Below are 4,670 nucleotides of genomic sequence, written 5' to 3' on the forward strand. Positions count from 1 at the left end.
GGACAGAGTCTCAGTGGACAGGGAACTTGTCTATCCTAGTTGCCACCAGAGCGTCGCCAGCACCTCACGCAACAGCCGGCACGTAGCAGGTGCTCACTAAACACATCAAGGGATAAGTGCAGTCAAGCCAGTGCCTGGGCGTTCACCGGAGGCCGCGCTAGTAGCTCGGGGCACTGCTAAGCACGGTGAGCAGGAAGGAGCACGTGCTCACGGAGTGGCACAGAGTTGGGGAGGACACTTGAGCAAAAAAGAGAATGTCGGTGTTACATGGAAGAGGGGGTGACAGACTGTAGCAATAGCAGAGATGTGCTTGGAAAGGACTAGGGAACCCTCAGCCACAGAAAGGTGGCCACGTTGATATTACCAAGAAGGCGAGTGTGACACTGCGCTGCCCCTGACAAGCACTGTGGGCACTGGGGAAGCCGCGCTCGCGTCTCGGCGCCAGGGCTGCGTTCAGATGGGTCTGGGAGAGTCTCGGGTCTGAGCACGTCCGCCAAGCGTGATGAGCTGCTCGAAGAGGGCGTGAAGGAACTTAGAGGGTGGCGGAAGGACGGATGTTCTGGGCAGGGACCGCACAGCCAGACCCCAGGGAGAGCCTGGGTGGCCGGCGGATGGTGGAGGAGGCCCTGCTGTCGGGTGGGGTGAGCCCGCTCCTCCTGGGGCCAGGCGCCGACGGGGAAGCTTCCACAGGCCCTGAGCAGCATTCCCGCCGGAGGGGCTGGTGATGAATCACAGAGACACGATGCTAACAGGGTCACCCGTGCTGATGTGGACATCCGGGACTCATGGGAACTCGTGTGTGATTTATGTGGTTCTTTTCAACAAGATTCTGGGCTGGGCTGTCACACGGCAGCTCGTGATCAAAGCCTGGACTGAGGACACTCCCCCATGACCTCACACTTTGGGACATGCTCTGGGTCCTGTGGCTTTGGAAAGTTTCTGGCCCCTTCATCCTCCCTCTGGGGCACCACGGAAGAGAATATTTACACATAACGTTCCTGAAACACATCCTGCAGGAAGGGTGCCCCATGAGCCCCCCACGCGTCGCTGTGTCGCATGGGGTCCTGCAGCCGTGCGCTACCCAGTGGGCCGGGCTTGCTCCTCTGGTTCTAGGGGTCTCCACGAGCTGAGGCTGTGCTGGCCGAGCACGGCTCAGAGAACACAACTCGGTGAGGTTGTTGGGGATGCGGACCCATTCCTTACTGGGGCAGTCTCAACATCCATCTGGTGTCCCTGCAGCGACCTCATGGTGCCCAAGGGCCGACCCCTTGCCAGCAGCCCCCTTTCAAGAGCCTTGCAAGTCCAGGCAGGTTCTTGAGGTTCTCCCAGCCCCGTGCAGATCTGAGATTTGGATGCAGAGTCATGCACTGCATAACGACCTTTCCATCCACGATAGACGACAATGGTCCCATAAGATTATAGCATCTTAACCGTGCCTTTCCTGTGTTTAGACACACAAACACTCACCTTTGCTGTTACAGCTGCCTGCAGCATTCCGCACAGCCGTGCTGTACACGTTGGTAGCCCAGGGCCAAGAGGCTGTACCATACAGCGTCCGGGTGCAGGCTGTTACCATCGAGGTTTGCGTACGTGCACGCTGTGATGCCTACACAACCGTGAAATCACCTAACACATTGCTCAGAACCTTTCCCCGCCGTTAAGTGACACACGATCGTATATTGAATGTCACTTGTGCCTGCAGCAGCCTTTCTCGGATCCCGTGAAAACCTTGAGGCCCTAGAACCAAAACCCCTACCAGTGGGCACAGAGCATGAGCCACAGACAACACGACACCTGAGCCACGCTCGCGTCAGGGTGTGGAATTTGACCTGGCGATGCCAATTGGTGGGGCCACCAGGATTACGTTCAGGGCAGGGGAAGTGACAGCCGATCATTATGAGGGCAAAGCTGATCTCCCAGAGCCCACGCTGAGACTCCACCCGCCCTGGGCGGGTTGCAGAGTGACTTCCGATTCTGGGGGCAGCATCTCAGGGCGCTACGTGGAGGACAGGCCGTTCAAGCGTCTGCATCTGCATGCTGCCACGTAAGGGCCCTGCAAGTGGGAGGTGGCTGGTCCAACGCGGCTGACCAGGAAAGAAATTTTGCAGGTGATGGACAGGGAAGGGAGCAATCATGCTAACATGATGGCTCTTCAGAAGCAGTTGAAAGAAATGTCCTTGAAGGCAGCCTCTGAGTTCCCCAAAAGCTCGCATTTGAAACATGGCCCACCCTGTTCCGGAAAGAAGGCTGAGCTTCAGAGATACCCCTGCCTTTCCTACCTTCCTCAATATGCCCACATTTACCTCTAAAACTAAGAACCAGTGGAAACAAGGCCCCAACCAGTCAAAAGCAGCCCACTGGCTCCCACCCCTTGCTGTCAGCACTGGCATGAATGAAAAGGGCTCCTCTTACACCGGGGAGGGGAGGGAGCGGGAGGCAAGGGCTGGGGCCTGTGCTGCTTGCTCTCTTGATAGATGTGCCCTGAGAGAATCCTCATTCGGCTTTGGAAAGCATTTTTATTTTTTGAATGCCATATACCGACAAGCCTCTGCTCCAGTGCGTTATTGAAAATCCAGGTGTACGCACAGAAAAGGCTAGATGATATGCTTTTAGACTAGGCTTTCAGCTTTGTCTTCTCAAACTTGAACAAAAAGTTGAATAGAGAATTGTGGGGCAATGAAGAAAGAGGGAACTGAAAAACCTAGGGAATATGGGAAAGATAAAGGATTATGAGGAAAGAGAATTGTGCAAAGAAGAATTCTGAAGAAAATGGATAATTGCAGGGGGGAATGTGAGTTGGGGAGGAGGCAGGGAGCTGTGGGGGAGAATGGACATGTGGAAGGGGTTGGGGAATTGTAGCAACATAAGGAACTGGGGGAGACATGTAATCTGGGGAGGATGGAGTTGTGGGAGAAACGGAGTTGGAAGACAAAATAGAAAAGAGTGGGGATATAGGAATTCTGGAGGGAATAAGGAATTGTGAGACACAGGGACAGCTGGCAAAAGGAAATTTGTAGGGGAGAGTGTGGCAAAGAAGGGAGAATCTTAAAAGAGATAATGGAGAAAAGGGGAAATTAATGGACACATATGGATGAAAACAGAAAATTTGGAAGAAAGAAGAATTAAGGGAAAGAAGAGAATTGTGTGAAAAAAACCCAAAATGGTGGGAGTAGGGCCTTATGAGAGAGACAAGGTATTATGTGAGGACAGAATTATGAGAAAAAATGGGAATTCAGGGGAAAATAGGGGAGTTATGGGAGAGACAAAGGATTATGGGAGAGAACAGAACTGTGAAAGGAAACTCTGGTGAAAATGAGGAATTTGAGGGACAGAATTTGCAGAGAGACAAAGTATAAGCAATAAAAGGAATCATGGGAGAAACCAAAATTGTAGATGAGAACTGAGATTTGTGATATAAAGCTGAGACCTGTGGAACAACAGAGGATTATGTGAAAAGGGAAAACTGTACAAGAAAAAATGGCAAAAGATACAAAGAACTATGGGAGGCACAAAATATTGTGGGTAAGGGAAAATTGTGTGAGACACAGAGGATTATGGGGATGAATGTAGAATTATAGGGAAGAGATGGAATTGTGGGAAAAAGTGTGTAATTATGAGAATGTCAAAATTTGGGAGGGAAGGATGTACACAAGAGGATAAAGATTTGTGGGAGAAATGGAACTATATGGATGAAAAATTGTACAGAACAGAATTATAGATGAAAATCATTTTGTGAAAGAGAATGGAAAAGTGTGAGAGGGGTGGAAACTGTGGGAAAGACAGCATGTGGGAGACACAAGGGATTATGGGGAAGATAGAGAATTCTGGGAAGGAGATGGAATTGTAAGCAGAGCAGGGGGTTGTGGGAGAGTGGCAAGGGAAGGAATTATGATGGAGAATTGTAGGGGGCAAGATGTAGTTGAGATCAGAATTACAGAATAAAACAAATGAGTAAAAGAAGGGAGAGTGGTGACAGCAGTGAATTATGAGAAAAAAATTATGAAAAATGGTGTTTAAAAACAAGGAACATGAGGAGAATTAATTGTGGGAAAGACAAGAATTATGGGAGTGAGAGAGTTAAGGCATTATGGGAGAAACACAATTGTGGGAAGACAGAATTATGAGGGATGCAAAGGATTGTGGGAGAAAATGGAGAATTATGGGAAAGGTAGAGAATTGTGGGAGAAACAGAATTGTGGGAGTCCTGAGACATTATAGGAGAAACAAGGAATTGTGGGAGAGTTAAGGTGTTATAGGAGATGTAAGGCATTATGGGGAAACAGGGAACTGTAGGAGAGCTAAGGCGTTATGGGAGACGTAATGTGTTATGGTAGAAACAAGGAATTGTGGGACAGCTAAGGCATGGGAGACAAGGCATTATGGGGAGAAACAAGGAATTCTGGTAGAACTGAGGTATGATGGGAGAAACAAAGAATTGTGGAAAAGCTAAGGCATTATGGGACACTTAAGGTATTATGGGAGAAACAAGGAATTGTGGCACAGGGAATTGTTTAAAATACAAGAATTGTGAGAAAATATAAAGAACCATCAACCCTTAGTAGCTACACTCCCCTACCAAGCTCCAGCCCAGTTATGCTCTGGCCACCTCCCCCTACCATGTCCAACCACTGAGCTCCACTCTAGCCAAGGCCCACCCATGAGAACAACTT

Source organism: Microcebus murinus, chromosome X, assembly GCF_040939455.1.
Source record: "Microcebus murinus isolate Inina chromosome X, M.murinus_Inina_mat1.0, whole genome shotgun sequence".
Taxonomy (NCBI): domain Eukaryota; kingdom Metazoa; phylum Chordata; class Mammalia; order Primates; family Cheirogaleidae; genus Microcebus; species Microcebus murinus.